The following is a 20,915-nucleotide window of genomic DNA, read 5'->3' as shown; positions in this document are numbered from 1 at the left end:
TGGCAGGTTATTTTCAAAGAGATAAACCGCCTACATGGAGAATCAGAGTATAGATCTGAAGCCGAAAAATGACTAAGTGAAGAAGAACAAGTTTCACAGTTTCACATTAGAATTTCAGATCTACCGCATGTCAGGAAAAAGAAAATATTTAGACATAGAATTTGGTGCTTGAGCAGTTCATGAAGTTCCAGATCGAGTCTTTCTACAAAGGAGATGATCTGATGCCAAAAGAGGACTATCGTGGCTACCGCACAAAAGTGTATCATGTTGGGAGTTTATCATACAGGCTATAATGAAGAACAAGGGAAGAACACCGTGAAGCTTCCATGGGCCTGTGCGAACCCTAAACAGATCTACAGAGGAAAGAAAGAAGAACTCACCGAGGTTGTTGAAAAGTGAAAAGGCGCCGCGGTTTTCTGATATGATCAGGGTGATGCAGCGGCCAAGGTCGGAGCACAGGTGAAGGTCGACGGCAGCGGCAGCACTCGAGTGCTGAGGCGACGTGAGGTGGAAGAAGGACGAAGAGGCAAGGGGAGAAAAGGAGGGACCCTCGGCCCTATTTATAAGACGAAGGGATAAGCGACAGGTGTGGGAATCGAGGAGCCAAAAAATGGATATGTCCTAGAGCTGTCGCCTCGATTTTCGGAGGCTCATTAATAAAAGTAAGATATATATGGTTTTTTAATGAACATGTAGCATCCCAAATTTTCAATTTGGAATGTTATACATAGATCATTCTTGCATATCATGTTTTGTTGCATTTCGTCTCGCTATCCTCGAAAGTCCTAAGCAACTCAAGGACCCTCGGAGAGAGTTGGGGATTTCCCACGTTTCATATTTGATTTTTTATCAAATATTGAAACGAGGATTTTGGTTTTAATTATTTTTCTCTTCGAAAATATTTCATATTAATATATGAGAGGAGATAATATTACTTCTCCAAAATAAATGAAATATTGGAGGAAAACTATTAAAATCAACTTTTGCTTTTATTTGGATTTTATTTGCAATTTTGGTTGCATTGGAAAAATGCACGTTTTCAAAGTTGCATTTTAGGGCCAAGAAAATGTTCATCTCGTTCTAAATTATTTTATTTTCTAGGATTTTTCTGAGTTTCGGCGAAATTTTATATAAAAAAACCGCGCCTAAGCCGACTGGGCCGAAGCCCAGTGCCAGCCCACCTTCCCCCCCGCCGTCTCCCGCACGGAGACCGCGTCACCGCCGCCGCCGACTCAGACACGAGTCCGAGCTGGACTCCGCCGCCGCCTTGCCCCTCCCCCAAGGAACCACCTCCGCCCCCCTTTATAAGCCGCACCCCCGCTGCCGTAAGCCGCCATCCCGCTGCGAGCCGCCACCCCGCCGCAGCTGCGGCCGCTCGCCACCTGTCGCCGCTACCCAAGCCATCGCGCCGCCTCGCCTGCTGCCCGCGCCGCCCCTTGCCGGAGCCCCGCCATGCCGGACCTCGCCGAGGTTAGCGCCGTTCGTTTTTTTTAGAAAACCGGATCAGTTTTGGTTAGAAAACCCTAGTGGTTTTTTTTCAGTTCGCCGGTTTTTATTTTCGGTTTTTATTTTTAGCGGACGTTTTTCCGGTCGTTCGTTTCAACGAACGGTTTTAGCCCATTAGTTACAGATAACGAACGCACGTTCGTTAGCCCGTTCGTCAGTTTTCTTTTATTGGATTAATCCGCGATTATTTTTTATCGCGATTTCTGATCCGATTTTCGTTTCAGTTTTTCTTTTCGCTCGTTAGTCGGAATCAGACAATTCAAGCGCCTAGAGCGTCGTCTCGAGACCCTCTTTTCCTTTAACCAACTTGCGCAAGTATTTGCTACGGTAAAATTTGACCTAGGTCCAGATTAGTAAACGAATCTTGTTTCTTTCGCCGTTTGAGTTTCGTTGCTTCGTTTGATTTGACTCTTTTTGTAGACCGGAGTTCTTAAGTTGAACTTTCTGGTTAGATCTTCTTGTTTGAGTTTCACCCGTGTTTCTTAGTTTGATTGCTTATGTATGCTATTGTTTGTTTGTGATAGAATTCCCGGAGTGTGAAGCGTGTTATTTGGAGTCCCTAGGTTTCGCGGATCATCAGCAAGGCAAGTAACACTTTGATCATACCCCTTTATCACCCAGTTTTTATGCATTAGTTCCAATCCTCAAACATTGCATGGTTAGGATGTCATTAACATGTGGGTTGGGAAGTAGTTGCTGAGGTAGAACCTATTGCCCTGTTACATTCAAACCATTGGGAGTTACTTCTACGCGTTGCTTATATTGCTACGCTATGCTCGTAGACGTGGTTTGGGTGAGTGAAATCCATGACAGATGTGAGATTATTAATTAATGGTCCAACTTAAGGTGGCAACTTAAATATACATCTTGGTGGATTGAGGCACCTGGAGTACCCAGTGTTGCCTGTATTTTTGGAAATCCCGGAGTACCCGTGTGATCTTCCTATGGACCGCCACCCAGGCTCAAAGGGAACTAAGATTATTCATGCTAGAAACTTCCGTGTGCAGCCACAAGCTATTACGGGATCTAGCATAGTTGAGTAAGTTACGTGAAGCTCTTGAAGAGGTGGATCAGTAGGTAGTGGGTTTGTAGGTTTGGTATGGTCTGCCCGGAGTAGAGAGTTAATGTTTCTGAAAGATTGTGTCTCGGTCATCCGTTTCTCAAACACCTTGCAGTGCGAGAAAACCAATGGAGGAGATCATGTCTTGTGGGGAAAAGTGTGCAAACCTCTGCAGAGTGTATAAACTAATCATGGTTAAGCGTGTCCCCGGTTATGGACAATCTTGAGTATCTAGTACTTGGAGTATCTTAAGTATCTCATCACTCTTAAAAATAATATTGTTGGGTTGTTAATCACCTTAATTGGGATTGAGTTGGAGGAACCTTCTCAATGATGTTTCAACTACCATGATAGTTAAATTAAAATCTATTCCTTTGTTGTAGGGAAAAATTGGCTTTTCGCAAAAACTATGACCATAGAGCTTTCCACCAGGTAAATATGCATGTAGTGATAGCATTATTCTGTTCTTGCTCTACTGTGTTAATTTGCGAGCATATTCCATGTGCTGACCCGTTTTCGAGCTGCAACGTATTATGTTGCAGACTTTTCAGACAAGGAGTAAGGTTCGTTAGGTCGTTGCCGTGCAGCTCAGCTATGCCGTTGGAGTTGGTGGACTCACTTTATCTTCCAAGCTTTCCGCTGTTATCGTATTAGATGGCCTTAAGCCATATTTATTGTAGTAAGTTCTCTTTGGAGACATTCGATGTAATAGGTGTGTGATTGCTACTTTGTTATAAATCCTCGAGTACTGTGTGTGTCAGCATTACCGATCCAGGGATGACACTGAAGCACAGAGAGTTGACAGTTTGAGGTCGGGTCGCTACAAGATGGTATTAGAGCACACGTTGAGTGTAGGACACGACTACTAAGCTAAAGCCGTAGATCACTATTCTCTTCTCACTTCTGACTCCTCTCCATTTTATAATCTTTAGGATGGAGGATGCAAGGAACAAGTTTACACAACCGGAGGAAGAATCACCTTTTGGAAGACACCTGAAGGAAGTCACTAGGTACCTGAACATAGGAATACCAAGCTTCACCGGGACCTACAACACCACCTTGCCAGAAGAGGAGCAATGGATGATACAAGTTCAAGTTCCAGGAAGGACCTTCACGCCAGTCATGAAACCTATAGAATTTTCCTTCGACGCACCAACCTGGAGTTTAGGAAAGAGTACTGTAGCTCACATCACCATGGGACGCATTGGAGAAGTATATCACAAGGATCTTAAGGACACTATCTACCAGATATGTGGGCGCAGATACGAGCAATGGGAGATGATCAGCACCAGGAAGGATAGATCAATTGCGGCTTTCATCTAGGTGTTAAACCAGCACATTCGACATCAGGAGAACCAGATGTGCGCAGACATGATAGATTTGAAGAAGGCGAAGACAAGGATCATCGAGCTGGAAGAAGAACTTAAGTCCACACGCGACGGATATGAGGAGGAAATTGTGACACTACTGGAGAAGAATGACGACCTGATTAAGAAGATCGGAATATTTATGGGAGACCCCACACTAGTAGAAGAAGATGAAGAACCCAAGGAGATTCGCCCGGAGGACTACATCATCATCAACGACACCGACTCTGACCTGAGCGATGATGAGTTTGAAGACCAAGCTGGAGCAGATATCATGGAGTCAACAACCGAGGAATATTTTTAGTAGACCACCATATCAGTAGTGTATTCCACCATGTAAATAGAGTAGTCCGAGCACTTTTGCGATAGTTAGATTGATTGTATGACTTGATTGATTGATTGAGTGAAATGTTTGTGTTTGTCTCATGTGCATATGGGTAGTGCTTTCTCATTAGACCTCATTATATTCTAATCTCTCCCCTCTAAACCCATCAGATGCCTCTGAGACGCGACCCCGGATTTGCTTTCCCACGGGAGCTCACTCAGTTCATCCAGCAGCAGAATACCCTGATGCAGTTGTTAGTTCAGAATCAGGGCAACAACAACAACAACAACAACAACAAATCCACCACCACCACCACTAGTTGACAACTTAGCCCGTTTTCTGAGGTTGCAACCGCCGGTGTTTTCTAGTAGCACCGAGCCTATAGTAGCAGATGATTGGCTCCACAAGATTGGAAGGGAGTTGACCACTGCAGGATGTACTGGTTCTAAGAAGGTGTGTTTTTCCGCACATCAGTTGGATGGACCAGCAGCATCATGGTGGGAGAATTACACTGTCACCTACCCTATAGCCACGGTGACATGGGACCAATTTCAGCAAGCTTTCCATACAGCTCATGTCTCCAATGGAGCCATGAATTTGAAGAAGTGTGAGTTACGCAACTTACGCCAGGGGAACCGTACTGTGGCTCAATATGCAGATGAGTTTAGCAAGTTATCCCGCTATGCCCCTGATGATGTGGCCACAGATGCCGCAAAGCAGGAGAAGTTTATGGAAGGGCTGAATGATGAGATGAGTATGCAGTTGATGGTGGCAACATTCACCAATTACCAGGAGTTGGTAGATAAGGCTCTTATGATTGAAGCGAAGCAACAGCAGATTGAGAGCCGTAAGAGGAAGTATGGACAAGGGAGGTATAACTCAGGAGCTCAGCAGAAGCCTCGCCTAACCCCAAACTCGGGAGGACTTGTTCATAACCATGGAGGCCACACCCATAATGGAGGGAGTAACCATAATCATACTGGCACAAGGAATGGAAATGGGAATGGAGCAAGCAATAATCAGAACCGCCCCAATCCAGCCACACCCACCAAGAGGGACCTAAGCCACGTTACTTGTTTCAAGTGCGGGAAGACTAGACACTATGCCACAGAGTTCCCTAAAGGGAAGAATGGAAACGGAAATGGGAGCACTGGGAAGAAGCCCAATCCATTCAACAAAGGACAAGTGAACTACGTTAACGTGGAGGAGGTTGAAGAGCAGCCAGACGCGGTTACAGGTAAGTTTTTGGTCAAGTCATTTACCGCCCTTGTTCTTTTCGATACTGGTGCATCACATTAATACATATCAAGGGAATTCATGGATAAGTTTAAACTACCGACCCAAACCCTTAGGACCCCTTTGTTAGTAAGTTCACCTGGAGCAGAGTATATGGCTAGTCCATGGTGCGACCAGATACCGTTAACCATTGGTAGTCATGTTTTTCCGTCCAACCTAATTATCTTGGAGTCACAAGGATTGGATGTGATATTAGGTATGGACTGGATGTCAAAGTATGGAGGAAACATTGACTGTGTTAGTCAATTTGTCTCACCACCCCAGAGGGAAAAAAGATCAAGTATATATCTAGGCATGCACCCAGAAGTAGCCAAGTAAATACCCTCACGGGAGTTGTTCAGGAGGAAGTGCATGTAGTACAAGATTACCCGGATGTTCTTCCAGAGGAGTTACCAGGCATGCCACCGGATCGAGATATTGAGTTTTTGATAGAGCTATTGCCAGGCACAGGGCCAATATCCAAGAGACCCTATAGGATGCTCGCGAATGATCTAGAGGAGATTAAGAAACAGATCAAGGAGTTATTGGAGAAAGGTTACATTTGACAGAGTTCATCACCATGGGGAGCTCCAGTGCTTTTGGTTGAGAAGAAGGATAAATCCTTAAGAATGGTTGTTGATTATCGGGCCTTGAATGAAGTGACGATTAAGTATAAGTACCCATTGCCGATGATCTATGATTTGTTTGACCAGCTACAAGGAGCTAAGGTGTTTTTGAAGATCGACCTGCGATCAGGATATCATCAGTTGAAGATTTGAGAGAAGGATATTCCAAAGACAGCCTTCACCACACGGTACGGGTTATACGAGTATACGGTCATGTCGTTTGGACTGACTAATGCCCCTGCATATTTCATGAGCATGATGAACAAGGTGTTCATGGAATATTTGGATAAGTTTGTTGTGGTGTTCATTGATGATATAATGGTATATTCAAGGAATGAAGAGGAACACAAGGAGCATTTGCGTTTAGTTCTCGAGAAACTCAGGGAACATCAGTTGTATGCCAAGTTCAGCAAATGCGAGTTTTGGTTGAAAGAAGTCGGATTGCTTGGACATGTTATATCTGGAGAAAGGTATAGCAGTAGATCCCACCAAGGTACAGTCAGTCACTGAATGGTTGGCACCCACTTCAGTTAGCGAGATCCGCAGTTTTCTTGGACTCGCATGATACTATCGGAGATTCATTGAGAATTTTTGCAAGATTGTGAAGCCAATGACGGAGTTATTGAAGAAGGATACCAAGTTTAAATGGACGGAAGATTGCGAGGCAAGTTTCCAGGAGCTGAAGAAACGTTTGACTACAGCCCAGTGCTGACACTGCTGGATATACACAAGGATTTTCAAGTGTATTGCAACGCCTCTCGTTTAGGACTTGGAGGTGTGCTCATGCAGGACGGAAGAGTTGTTTCGTATCCCTCACGACAACTAAAACCGCACGGGTTGAATTATGCCATGCATGATTTGGAACTAGCAGCCGTAGTGCATGCGTTGAAGACCTGGAGACATTACCTTATTGGGAATCATTGTGATGTGTATACGGATCATAAGAGTTTGAAGTAAATTTTCACCCAGAAGGAGTTGAACCTTAGGCAGAGAAGATGGTTGGAGCTTATAAAGGATTATGACATGAAGCTTCATTATCATCCAGGAAAGGCCAATGTCGTAGCAGACACCTTGAGCTGGAAGAGCTATGCTAATACCCTAATAAGCACGGGATTGCCGGAGGAGTTAGCAGAGGATCTCCACGAACTACGTTTAGAGATTGTTCCTAGAGGTTTTGTTGCAACAATGGAGGTATAGTTTACATTGTTGGGAAGGATTCGAGAAGCTCAGAAAGATGACAAAGAGATTGCCGAGATAAAGGAGAAAATGAGCGAAGGAAAGCCAAAGGTTTTCGTGAGGATGAGCACGAGGTTTGAGGACCGTGTTTATGTGCCCAATAACGCTGAGATTAGGAAGTTAATACTTCAGGAGGCGCACGACTCACCATACTCAATACACCCCGGAAACACCAAAATGTATTTCGATTTAAAGGAACGTTTCTGGTGGACAGGGATGAAGAAGGATATTGCCGAGTATGTGGCCGTATGTGATGTATGTCAGAGAGTGAAGGCAGAGCATCAAAAGCCAGCAGGATTGCTACAGCCTATGCTGATACCCGAATGGAAGTGGGATAAACTTGGCATGGATTTTATCACCGGATTGCCCAGGACCAAATCAGGATACGATTTTATATGGGTAGTAGTTGACTGTTTAACCAAAGTGGCACACTTTATCCTAGTGAAAACAACTTATACTAGTGCAAAGTTGGCCAAGATATATATGACCAGGATCGTATGTCTGCATGGAGTTCCAAGGACCATCGTATCAGATAGAGGGACATAGTTTACCTCAAAGTTCTGGCATCAGCTACACCAGACCTTGGGAACCATATTGGAGTTCAGTACAGCATTTCACCCGCAGACAGATGGACACACCGAGAGAGTCAATCAGATTCTAGAAGACATGTTGAGAGCCTGTGCGCTAGATTATGGATCTAGTTTGGATGACAATCTGCCTTACGTAGAGTTCTCATATAACAATAGCTATCAAGCTAGTTTGAAGATGGCACCGTTTGAAGCTCTGTATGGCCGAAGGTGCAGAACGCCATTGATGTGGGATGAAGTTGGAGACCGACAGTTGTTTGGACCAGACTTGATCAAAGAGTCTGAGGAGAAGGTTAAACTAATTCGGGATAGACTAAAGGTAGCCCGGTCCAGACAGAAGAGTTACGCAGATTCAAAACGCAAGGAGGTAACCTATGAAATTGGAGATAGAGCATATTTGCGAGTATCTCCCTTGCGGGGAGTGAAACATTTTGGAGTTAAGGGAAAGCTAGCCCCGAGATTTGTAGGACCATATCGTGTTTTGTAACGGATGGGAGAAGTTGCCTACAAGTTGGAGTTACCTGAAGGACTATCAGGAGTTCATGATGTGTTTCACGTTTCCTAGTTGAAAAAGGGCCATGCTGAGATGGCCGACATACCACTAAGAGATATCGTACCCTTGGAGGTGATTCAGTTGGACAATGACTTGACTTATGAAGAGAAGTCAGTCAAGATTTGGGAGTTTGCTAGTCAAGTCACCCGCAGCAAACTCATCAAGTTTTGCAAAGTTTAGTGGAGCCACCATACCGAAGATGAAGCCACATGGGAATGAGAGGATGATCTCTGCAAGGACCACCCACACCTATTTTCTAGCCAACCCGAATCTCGAGGGCGAGATTCATCTTAAGGGGGGTAGGTTTGTAACATCCCAAATTTTCAATTTGGAATGTTATACATAGATCATTCTTGCATATCATGTTTTGTTGCATTTCGTTCACGATCCTCAAAAATCCTAAGCAACTCAAGGAACATCGGAGAGAGTTGGGGATTTCCCAGGTTTCATATTTGATTGTTTTATCAAATATTGAAACGAGGGTTTTGGTTTTAATTATTTTTCTCTCCAAAAATATTTCATATTAATATATGAGAGGAGATAATATGACTTCTCCGAAATAAATGAAATATTGGAGGAAAATATTAAAATCAATTTTTGCTTTTATTTGCAATTTTGGTTGCACTAGAAAAATTGCACGTTTTCAAAGTTGCATTTTAGGGCCAAGAAAATGTTCATATCGTTCTAAATATTTTATTTAGACGTAGAAAATTTGTTTTGGCATTTTTAGAATTTTATTTCATTTTCTAGGATTTTTCTAAGTTTCGGCGGAATTTTATATAAAAAAACCGCGTCTAGGCCGACTGGGCCGAAGCCCAGCGCTAGCCCACCTTCCCCGCCGCCGTCTCCCGCGCGGAGACCGTGTCGCCGGTGCCGCCGACTCGGACACGAGTCCGAGCCGGACTCCGCCGATGCCTTGCCCCTCCCCCAAGGCACCACCACCGCCCCCCTTTATAAGCCGCGCCCCCGCCGCCGTAAGCCGCTACCTCGCCGCAGCCGCCGCCGCTACCCGAGCCGCCTCGCCTGTTGCCGCGCCGCCCTGCCACAAGCTGCCGCCGCCGCCTGCTGCCCGTGACACCACCACCACCGCCACCCCGTGCTGCGCCACCCCTCGCCGGAGCACCGCCGTGCCGGACCTCGCCGAGGTTAGCGCCGTTTGGTTTTTTTTAGAAAACCGGATCGGTTTTCGTTAGAAAACCCTAGTCGTTTTTTTCGGTTCGCCGGTTTTTCTTTTTGGTTTTTCTTTTTAGAGGACGTTCCTTTTAACGAACGGTTTTCGCCCGTTAGTTATAGATAATGAACGCTCGTTCGTTAGCCTGTTCATCAGTTTTCTTTTATCGGATTAATCCGCGATTATTTCTGATCGCAATTTCTGATCCCATTTTCGTTTTAGTTTTTCTTTTCGCTCGTTAGACGGAATCAGGCGATCCAGGCACCTAGATCTTCATCTCGATACCCTCTTTTAGTTTAACCAACTTGCACAAATTTTTGCTACTGTAAAATTTGAGCTAGGTCCAGATTAGTTAACGGATCTTATTTCTTTCGCCGTTTGAGTTTTGTTGCTGCATTTGATTTGATTCTTTTTGCAGACCGGAGTTCTTAAGTTGAACTTTCTGGTTAGATCTTCTTATTTGAGTTTTACCCGTGTTTCTTAGTTTGATTGCTTATGTATGCTATTGTTTTTTTGCGATAGAATTGCCGGAGTGCGAAGCGTGTTATTTGGAGTCCCTAGGTTTCGCGGATCATCAGCAAGGCAATTAAAACTTCTATCATAGCCCTTTATCACCCAGTTTTTATGCATTAGTTCCAATCCTCAAACATTGCATGGTTAGGATGTCATTAGCATGTGGGTTGGGAAGTAGTTGATGAGGTAGAACCTATTGCCCTATTACATTCAAACCCTTGGGAGTTACTTCTACGTGTTGCTTATATTGCTATGCTATGCTCGTAGACGTGGTTTGGGAGAGTGAAATCCATGACAGATGCAGATTGTTAATTAATGGTTCAACTTAAGGTGGCAACTTAAATATACATCTGGGTGGATTGAGGCACCTGGAGTACCCAGTGTTGCCTGTATTTTTGGAAATCCCGGAGTACCCGTGTGATCTTCCTATGGACCGCCACCCAGGCTCAAAGGGAACTGAGATTATTCATGCTAGAAACTTCCGTGTGCGGCCACAAACTATTATGGGCTCTAGCATAGTTGAGTAAGTTACGTGAAGCTCTTGAAGAGGTGGATCAGCAGGTAGTGGATTTGTAGGTTTGGTATGTATCGGATCTCGGGTTCTGACAGACCCTTAAGGTTCGAACACTGGGGTGCGCGCGGAGATTATGCCTTCTACCTCCCCGTCTCGCAAAGATCTAAATCTACTGAAAGAACTACGCAAGAGACACAAGATTTATACTGGTTCGGGCCACCGTTGTGGTGTAATACCCTACTCCAGTGTGTGGTTGGTGGATTGCCTCCTGGGGCTGGTGATGATGAACAATACAAGGAAGAACAGCCGCGTGAGGGTCTGTTCCTGGCTGGGGCAATGAACTGCTAGGAGGAGTTCAGTCACCCTTCTCTCTCTCTCTCTCTTTCGCTCCCCTTTTCTACTTGAATCGAACGAATGAACCTAACCCAACCGACCCCCTTGCCGTGTGGGTGGCTGGTCCTATTTATAGAGGCCCTGGTCCTCTTCCCAAATATCGAGCGGGAAGGGAGCCAACAATGGCGGGCTAATTTGAAGGGGGACAGCAAGCATCAACTATCCTGACAAAAGCACCCTTCGCCTACGCAAAGCTCTGGTGATGACGCCATCCTGGGCTCCATGGTGACCTTCATCTCGTAATCCTCCTGGTCTTGGTCTTGTTGCACCGAAATGGCAACCTTTGCCTGATGCCTCGGTACTCCGCGGCTGCGCTTGCCGCCTTTGCACCAAAGAGGAAAGAAGGACGCTGCGCGCGCTGGCGCCTGCCTGGAGCCCTGAGTTGTCATGGCTTGCGTCACGGGCACCTCGCGAGGTACTCCGCCTTGATCTCTCCGCCTCCTCGCGAGCCAGCCTGACGAGGCCGTGCCTGAGGAAGTTCCATGTCATCCGCCTCGTGAGGCTTGGCCCCTCGCAAGGGTCTTGAGTCTTGTGCTCATGAAGATGGGCCATCTTGGGCCTCCTTTGAGCCACGCCGCAGGCCACAGGAAGGCAACTCTGGGGACCCCCGTTCCCAGAACGCCGATAGTAGCCCCCGGGCCCAAGGCGCGCCTGGACTTGGCTGTGCCGAGAGGCGAAAGGGCAAGGGCGAAGTGCCGCGGGCCCTAACAGCCTGCGGCCTTGGGCCCCGCGTGGCGGTTGATGGGACGTGGGCGTCTCCACTACCCCATGATGCCTCGGTGATCGCGCGAGTTGGACAAGTCCCTGCATGCAGATCGTGTCATGATTACCTGTGATCGTGGAGGCCGGCGGTTGGCCTTCGCCAAGTACGGAGCTGTGCGTGCCCTTCCAGTCTATTCCTCCTCGCTTCTCCTTCTTCTTTATGGCCCCGTCGAAGAGATTTTCAGCCGCCGAGAAGGGGAAGGCTTGCCGGGTTGAGCCCGCCTCTGCCCCACACAAGCATGGCAGAGGGCGCCCTCGCAAGCATCCTGTGGCCACCGCGGTGGCTCCCCGCGGCCGTGGTGGTGATCTTCAGCACAGCAACGGGCGGGTTGCCGCAGCCGGGGGGTGCTCCCCAGCTGCACGTCCCCCCAGGCCACACGTTCGTGCCGTTGAAGTGCTGCCGGAGTTCATCGTGTGGTCGGCGGAGCCAGCCAGCACCCGGCTCCCGCTTCCTCGCTCCCTCCTGGGCGAGCTCCCAGCCGGCGCCCCGGGCGGCCTCTGGCTCCAGGCCGACGGCTGCTGCAGCCGGGCCTCATGGGTTTCCCTGGAGGTCTCCGCGGCCGGGAATCTGTCCCTGGCCCGCGGTTGGCAGCCGTTTGCCCGTGCGCGTGGCCTGGCCCGCCGGTGCACCCTGCACTTCAAGTTCGACAGCGACGCCACCCTCTACGTGAGGGTGTTTGGGGAAGATGGTCGCCGCGCGGGGTGCTGCCCCGAGGGCAACGACCGCGGCTGGGAACCCAGCTCTGGTGATGATGGAGGGAGCAGCGCTCGCGCGGCGGGCGGCGCTCGGAGTTCCTCAAGCTTCTCTGGTTCTTCTTCAGATGGCGAGTCCTCCAGCGGCGGCCGGGATTAGCCCCCTGGCGCAGCCGCGCCCTGGTGAGGTGCAAGAGGGAGTCCTCCTGAGCTCCGGAGGCAGCTCGTGCCTTCCTCACGGGCCGGCGCGAGGCGAGCCGCGCCGGATTTGTTCTTCCTTTCCCCTTTTCCCTGTGTAATAAAGACAATAGTGCGGAGCCCCGCGGGGGCGTGTTTGGGTTATTGCTGTTAATCATCGTTTTGCTTTCGTTACCGTTCCCTCCGGCTGTGCGCTTGAGCGTGGATAGTTCCCGACCCCGGCCATGGGGGGGCAACCGACCCAGGCCCTTTGTCTATGTCGCGATGCCCGTGGGGCACGGACTGGAGGGGTGCTCCTGTAAGGGGCCCGGGTCGCGAACTCTTTGAATGACTAGGATAGGAACGCTCGCGAGGGCGCTCAGCTGCCCCCCTCACGAGGCCTTGCGTAAGAGAAATCGAGGCAGGAGATCGAAAATCCGAAGAACCGCAAGCCAAAGACGGCGACGACTTCAATAAAATTTCAAATGAGATGGAACAAGCCAACTGCGGAAAGCAAATGAAAAGCCGCGTCTGGCACCTAGTCTAGTCTTCGACATCTTCTCACCAGCGCGGAGCTAAGTGCTGCCACTGGGTGTGGGAGGGAGCCCCAGGGCCTGAGGCCGGCACTCCTGAGACTCCGGGGCGTGTACAGCCCCAACTCATTATTACGTGAGAGTGTCACGGGCGGCGAGCTTCACAGGCGTTGGCCTTCTTCACAGGCTCCGGGCCTTTTCCAAAACGCGATAGCTTCACAGGCACTCACCTTGCTTTACAGACTCTGAGCCTTTTCCAAAGCGTGATAGCTTCACAGGAACTCGCCTTGCTTCACAGGCTCTGGGCCTTTTCCAAAGCGCGATAGCTTCATAGGCACTCGCCTTGCTTCACAGGCTCTGGGCCTTTTCCAAAGCGCGATAGCTTCACAGGCACTCGCCTTGCTTCACAGGCTCTGGGCCTTTTCCAAAGCGCGATAGCTTCACAGGCACTCGCCTTGCTTCACAGGCTCTGGGCCTTTTCAGGGGTAGAACCTCCGAAGGTGCTGGATGTTCCATGCGTTCTGGATCGGCACTCCCTCTTGAGTCTCCAAGCGCGCGGAGCCGGGCCTGGAAACATGAACAACCTTGAACGGGCCCTCCCACATGGGGGAGAGCTTGTGCAGTCCCTCCCTGGAGAGGACCCGCCTGAGAACGAGGTCTCCTACCTCAAGAGTCCTGGGGCGGATGTTGCGGCAGTGATATCGCCGCAGCGCTTGCTGATACCTCGCCGCTCGCAGCGCGGCCTCCCGGCGTCGTTCCTCCCCCAACACGAGGTCCATCCCCCGCATGGCGTCCTACTGCGCCTCGTCGAATGCCAGGACCCGTGCGGAGCGAAGTCTGACCTCGTGAGGGAGGACCGCTTCCGCTCCGTAGACCAGGAAGAACGGGGTGTCTCCAATCGGTTTGGTCGCGGTGGTGCGGATAGACCACAGCACGGAGTGAAGCTCGTCGTACCAACCTTTGCCACAGGCCTCCGGCTTCTTCTTGAACGTCCTGGCCTTGAGGCCCCTCAGAACCTCTGCGTTGGCTCGCTCGGCCTGGCCGTTGCTTCGGGGGTGCGCCATTGAGGCGTAGCAGATCTGCGTTCCAAGGTTAGCACAGTATATTTTGAAGAGGTTACTGGTGAACTGCGAACCGTTGTCTGTGATGATGCGATTCGGCACTCCGAACCGGCTTACGATGCCCTTGATGAACTTGCCCGCGGAGCCCGCAGGGATGGCGCGAACAGCCTCCACTTCAGCCCACTTGGTGAATTTGTCCACGGCAATGTAGAGGTAGCGATAGCCCCCTGGCGCCCGAGGAAACGGGCCCAAGATGTCCAGCCCCTAGACTGCGAATGGCCACGAAAGGGGAATAGTCTTCAAGCCTCCTGCTAGCTGATGGATCTGCTTGGCGTGGAACTGGCAGGCTTCACAAGCTTTCACTAGTTCCACGATGTCATTGAGCGCGGTGGGCCAATAAAACCCACTGCGGAACGCCTTGCCGACGAGGGTCTGCGATGACGAATGATGTCCGCAGTTTCCGCCATGTATATCTTCCAGTAGCTCCTTCCCTTGCTCCCTGGAGATGCAGCGCAGCGATACTTCGTTCGGTCGCTTCCGATAGAGCTCTCCGTCTCTGTGCAGTATGTCGTGGCCTGGCGTGCCACTCGCTCCGCCTCCTCCTCCTTCTCCGGCAAGGCCCCTTGCGTCAAGTAGCTCCGGAGCTCCGTGATCCAACACCCCTCCTGAGGTTCCATCGCCAGGAGCAGGCGCGCTCCTGAGGCCGGGCCGCAGGTCGGAGCTCCCGAGGCAGGTGGCTAGGAGAGCTCCTCAAAGGGCTGAGCCGTGTTTGACAGTGACGGCAGAGCTGAGGGCTTGAAGAGCCGCTCCTTGAAAACGCCAGGCTCCTGAGGTAACCGCCTGGACGCGCGTTTGGCGATATCATCGGCCTCCTGATTGGTGCCACGGGGCACATGCTGCAACTCCAACCCCCAAAATTGCTTCTCCATCTTGCGGACTTCCGTGAGGTAGGCTTCCATGTGCTCATCCTTTGGCTCGTACACCTTGTTGGAGAAGTTGAGAAGGAGCTGCGAATCGCCCTTGATGGTGAGGCGTTTCACTCCCAGGGCTGCCGCGGCCTTCAAGCCGGCTATTAAACCTTCGTACTCCACTATGTTGTTGGAGACCTTTTTGCCTTGCTGGAAACAGAGTTTCATGGCGTAGTAGAGCTTGTCCTTGGTGGGTGATATAAGCACCGCCCCAGCTCCAGTGCCATGCCTGGAGAACGCCCCATCGAAGTACATGACCCAGCCTTCTGGTGCCTCGCTTCCCGGGGATAGGGACCGGTCCTCATCGGCCTTGAGCTTCGGCGCCTCCGTCCATTCTTCCACAAAATCTGCCAACGCTGCTCCCTTGATGACTCTAGTCGTGCTGAATTCGAGCTGAAACGCTTGCAGCTCTATGTTCCACTCAGTGACCCTTCCAGCTGAGTTAGGGCTCCTGAGCACTCTCTCTAGGGGGTACGATGAGACGACCTTGATGGGGTGACCCTGAAAGTAGTGCCGCAGCTTGCGCGAAGCCACCAGTAGCGTGAGGAGGAGTTTCTGAGGCATGGGGTACCGTGCCCTTGCATCCCGCAGCACCGTGCTGACGAAGTACACTGGGTGCTCAACGAGGCGGGGTGCATCGATGCTGGTGGTTCCTTCCGGAGACCGTGGCGCCTCCTGAGGCAATGAGGCCTCCTGAGACTGGCCACTTGGAAGAGGGGATTCTTCCGCCTCTGGCGCGTCCCTCTGCGGCGGTTGATCCTCCTCAGCTATGGTGGTGGTTTCTGTAGGCTTTCCCTGTTCTTGTTCTGTCTTGTCCTGGACTGCTACCGTGGTTTTGACTCGGCGCTCCCTTCTGACTGCCACCAAGGCTGCGCTGGCGGAGTAAGGAGTGGTGGCGAGGTAAAGCACCAGGGGCTCCTGAGGGCGCGGTGCCACCATGACCGGTGGGCTGGTCAGGTATCTCTTGAGATCCTGGAATGCTCTGTCGGCCTCTTCAATCCACTCGAAGGGCCCCTTTTTCTTCATTAGCTGGAAGAAGGGCAGGGCTCGCTCTCCTAACTTGGAGACGAAGCGCCCTAGCGCGGTCACGCGCCCCATGAGCTTCTGCATTTCTCTGAGGGTCTTTGGCGGGCTCATGTCTTCCACCGCCTTAACCTTCTCTGGATTAGCCTCGATGCCCCGGTGGGACACGAGGAAACCCAAGAGCTTGCCCGAGGGGACTCCGAACACACACTTCTCTGGGTTGAGTCGTAGGTTCACTGCGTTGAGGCTTGCGAAGATTTCCTCCAGATCCTGTATCAAGGTCCCGGCCTCCCGAGACTTTACCACGATGTCATCGACGTAAGCTTCAACATTCTTCCCAAGCTACGGGCCCAAGGTGATGTGCACCAGCCGCTAGAAGGTCGCCCCTGCGTTACGCAGCCTGAACGGCATGCACGTGTAGCAGTACACCCCACACGGGGTTAGGAAGGCCATCTTCTCGACGTCCTCTACCGCCATCTTGATCTGGTGATACCCGGAGAAGGCATCCAGGAAGCACAACAGGTCGCATTCCGCAGTGGAATCGACGATCTGGTCAATGCGTGGGAGCGGGAATAGATCTTGCGGGCATACTTTGTTGAGGTTGGTGAAGTCGACACACATACGCTCCTTCCCTCCCTTCTTTGGCACAACGACAGGGTTGGCCAACCAATCTGGGTATCGGACCTTGCGGATGACCCCAACGGCCTCTAGTATGCGGGTCTCCTGGACGATGAAGGCTTGCTTTTCTGTGGACTGCCGCCTGGCCTTCTACTTCACTGGGCGCACGTTGGGGCACACGTTGAGGTGGTGCTCGATTACACTTCTGGGGATCCCTGCCAACTGGTCCGGCTCCCAAGCAAACACCTTCTTGTTTGCACACAGGAACCTGACCAGGGCCTCCTCCTGCTCAGGTTTGAGGTGGGCGCCTATGGTAAAAGTGGCGTTGGTGGACCCGTCCCCATCGACGGGTATCTGCTTGGTTTCCGCCTTGTCTTGGGTGAACAACTGTTTCTTCTTGGCGGGCGCAGCCCCCTTGGCCTCGGGGATCTCCAAGTCGGCGTGCTGTACCGACGCCGCCGTCTTGAAGGAGAGTTTGAGCGCCCGCAGCGCGTCCTTGGTGTCCCCGTGCACAGTGAGGATACCGTTGCTCCCGGGCATCTTCATGAGGTTGCACGCCAGGTGCATCGCGGCCATAAATTGGTCCAGCGCTGGGTAGCCAAGGATGGCGTTGTAGGGGAGGCCGATGGGGGCGATGTCGAAGTCGACCAGCTCCGTGCGGAAGTTGTCGTAGGTGCCGAAGGTCACTAGGAGCCAGATCTGCCCCAAGGAACTGGACGGCTTGCCCCCGACGCCTGAGAAGGGCCGGCTGGGTCGCAGCCGTTCCAGAGGTATGCGGAGGAGGCTGAAGGCCTCGACTGAGAGCACACTGAGGCCCGCGCCGCCGTCAACAAGGGTCCTGGTGACGGCCACCTGGCGGATGGTGGGGGTGCACAACATGGGGAGTGCGCCCGAGCTGGCCGAGTTGGAGGGGTGGTCCTCCGAACTGAAGGTCAGGCCGAACTCGGGTGCCGTCCGATCCGTGGGAGCCCCCTGCCGCGTGGAAGCGGCGCTGACCCGGCGGATGAACGGCTTGACGTGATGACTTGTGGGCGGCGCCTGAGAGCCGCCTAGGAGGGCCGCGACGACCGGGGGTGTTGGTGTAGCGCGGTGAGACGGCGCAGGAGAGCCCCCTGCAGCGCAGACGAGCTTGGCGATGCGATCGAGCCACTCTTCGTAGGCGTTATCGACAGGGCGGTAGCGCAGGAGCTCGTTTGCCGCGAGGAGCACAGCTCCAGCCTCCAAGGGTGCGCGGGGCGCGCGGGACGAAGAACCAACCGGTGCGAGCGATGGAGTAGCGGTGTGGCCGTCTTGCCGCACGGACGGATGCTGGGATGGCGCTTGCTGCTCGCCCCCCGCCGGGCCGGTAGCGGTGTTGATGGTGGGCAGTGGGGAACAACGAGGACGGCCGCTTACGGGCGCCGTCTGGGCGACACGAGAAGCAATGGCGGCCCGGCGCTCGGCGCGAGACCGACGTGTGTCGGACATGGATGCGACGGCCGGAGGAGAGCGGGGTGGTGGAAGACGAATTCCGGCGCACCCTACCTGGCGCGCCAAATGTCGGATCTCGGGTTCCGGCAGACCATTAAGGTTCGAACACTAGGGTGCGCACGGAGATTACGCCTTCTACCTCTGAAAGTGCAACTATCCCTAGGTGGGTTTGGTAATTCATAACAACATATAGCTCATTGAGCTAATACTATTCCAAGATAATTATTTTAGGAAAGCTCAATGATTGGCATGGCATGGATGTGAAAGTGGAACCCTCAAAATGCTAAAGACAATGGATTGGCTCAAGCTCAAAAGCTCAAGACTCTTCATTTTATATTTTAGTGATCCAAGATCACATTGAGTCCATAGGAAAAGCCAATACTATTAAGGGATGAGGTGTTGCTTAATGAGCCTCTTGCTTCATGTGCTTAGTGATATGCTCCAAAACCCTCAACTACTTTCCCATATCCACATATGACCAAAACTCTAAGCCAAACTCGGTCCTACCGATTCTTCCTATCCGGCGCCACCGAGTTTCACTTGTCATTAGCCACTGCCAAACCCTAGCAATTCGGTTCTACCGATAAGGATCTCGGTCCCACCGAGATGGGGTTGCAAACTCTCTGTTTCCCTTTCGCAACTTTTCGGTCCCGCCGAAAGAGCGAATCGGTCCCACCGAGATTGCAATGTATACTCAGTGTTTCCCCTTTGTAACTTTTCGGTCTCACCGAGTTCCACTCGGTCTCACCGAAAGAGCAAATCAGTCCCGCCGAGTTTGCCTGACCAACTCTCTGGTTAGCTAATTACCAAATTCGGTCTCACCGAGTTTGTGTAATCGGTCTCACCGAGATTACGTTATGCCCAAACCCTAACCGAATCGGTCCTACCGAGTTGCATGTCAGTCCCACCGAAATTCCTAACGGTCACTAGGTTTACTATTTCGGTCAAACTGAGTTTTCTGATTTGGTCCCACCGAGATTGGTAAATTGTGTGTAACGGTTGGATTTTGTGTGGAGGCTATATATACCCCTCCACCTCTTACTCATTCAGAGAGAGAGCCATCAGAACACACACATCATTCCAACTCATATGTTCTGAGAGAGAACCACCTACTCATGTGTTGAGACCAAGACATTCCATTCCTACCATATGAATCTTGATCTCTAGCCTTCCCAAGTTGCTTTCCACTCAAATCTTCTTTCCACCAAATCCAAATCCTATGAGAGAGAGTTGAGTGTTGGGGAGACTATCATTTGAAGCACAAGAGCAAGGAGTTCATTACCTACACACCATTTGTTACTTCTTGGAGAGTGGTGTCTCCTAGATTGGCTAGGTGTCACTTGGGAGCCTCCGTCAAGATTGTGGAGTTGAACCAAGAGTTTGTAAGGGCAAGGAGATCGCCTACTTCGTGAAGATCTACCGCTAGTGAGGCAAGTCCTTCGTGGGCGATGGCCATGGTGGGATAGACAAGGTTGCTTCTTCGTGGACCCTTTGTGGGTGGTTGCTTCTTCGTGGACCCTTCGTGGGTGGAGCCCTTCGTGGACTCGCGCAACCGTTGCCCTTGAGTGGAGCCCTTCGTGGACTCGCGCAACCGTTACCCTTCGTGGGTTGAAGTCTCCATCAACGTGGATGTAGGATAGCACCACCTATCCGAACCACGGGAAAAACATCCGTGTCTCCAATAGCGTTTGAATTCTCCAAACCCTTCCCTTTATATTCTTGCAAGTTGCATGCTTTACTTTCCGCTGCCAATATACTCTTTGCATGCTTGCTTGAATTGTGTGATGATTGCTTGACTTGTCCTAAAATACCTAAAATCTCCCAAGAACTAAAATTGGGAAAAGGTTAAGTTTTTATTTGGTCAAGTAGTCTAATCACCCCCCCTCTAGACATACTTTCGATCCTACAAGTGGTATCAGAGCTTTGGTCTCCATTTGCTTGATCTCCATAGCTTTTGGTGGTCATAGCCTTGGTTTCACAACCTAGGAGAGTATGGCGTCTAGCGAGGGAAATTATCACCGTAGAGGTCCTTACTTTGATGGTACTAATTTTGCTAGTTGGAAGCATAAAATGAAAATGCATATTCTTGGACATAACCCCGCTGTTTGGGCTATTGTGTGTGTTGGTTTGCAAGGTGACTTCTTTGATGGGAGATAACCAAACCGTGAAGCTACCGCGGATGAGTTGAAGATGTTGCAATACAATGCTCAAGCTTGTGATATTTTCTTCAACGGATTGTGCCCTGAAGAATTCAACAAAATCAGCCGCCTTGAGATTGCAAAGGAAATTTGGGACACTTTGATTGACATGCATGAAGGTACCGACTCCGTCAAGGAATCCAAGTTGGATGTGCTTCAAAGCCAACTTGACAAGTTCAAGATGAAGGATGGTGAAGGTGTCGCTGAAATGTACTCTAGGCTTGCTCTCATCACAAATGAGATTGCCGGCTTAGGAAGTGAAGAGATGACCGATAAATTCATCATC

The sequence above is a fragment of the Triticum aestivum genome, chromosome 5A (genome assembly GCF_018294505.1).
Source record: "Triticum aestivum cultivar Chinese Spring chromosome 5A, IWGSC CS RefSeq v2.1, whole genome shotgun sequence".
Taxonomy (NCBI): domain Eukaryota; kingdom Viridiplantae; phylum Streptophyta; class Magnoliopsida; order Poales; family Poaceae; genus Triticum; species Triticum aestivum.
This window is presented reverse-complemented; position numbering follows the sequence as displayed.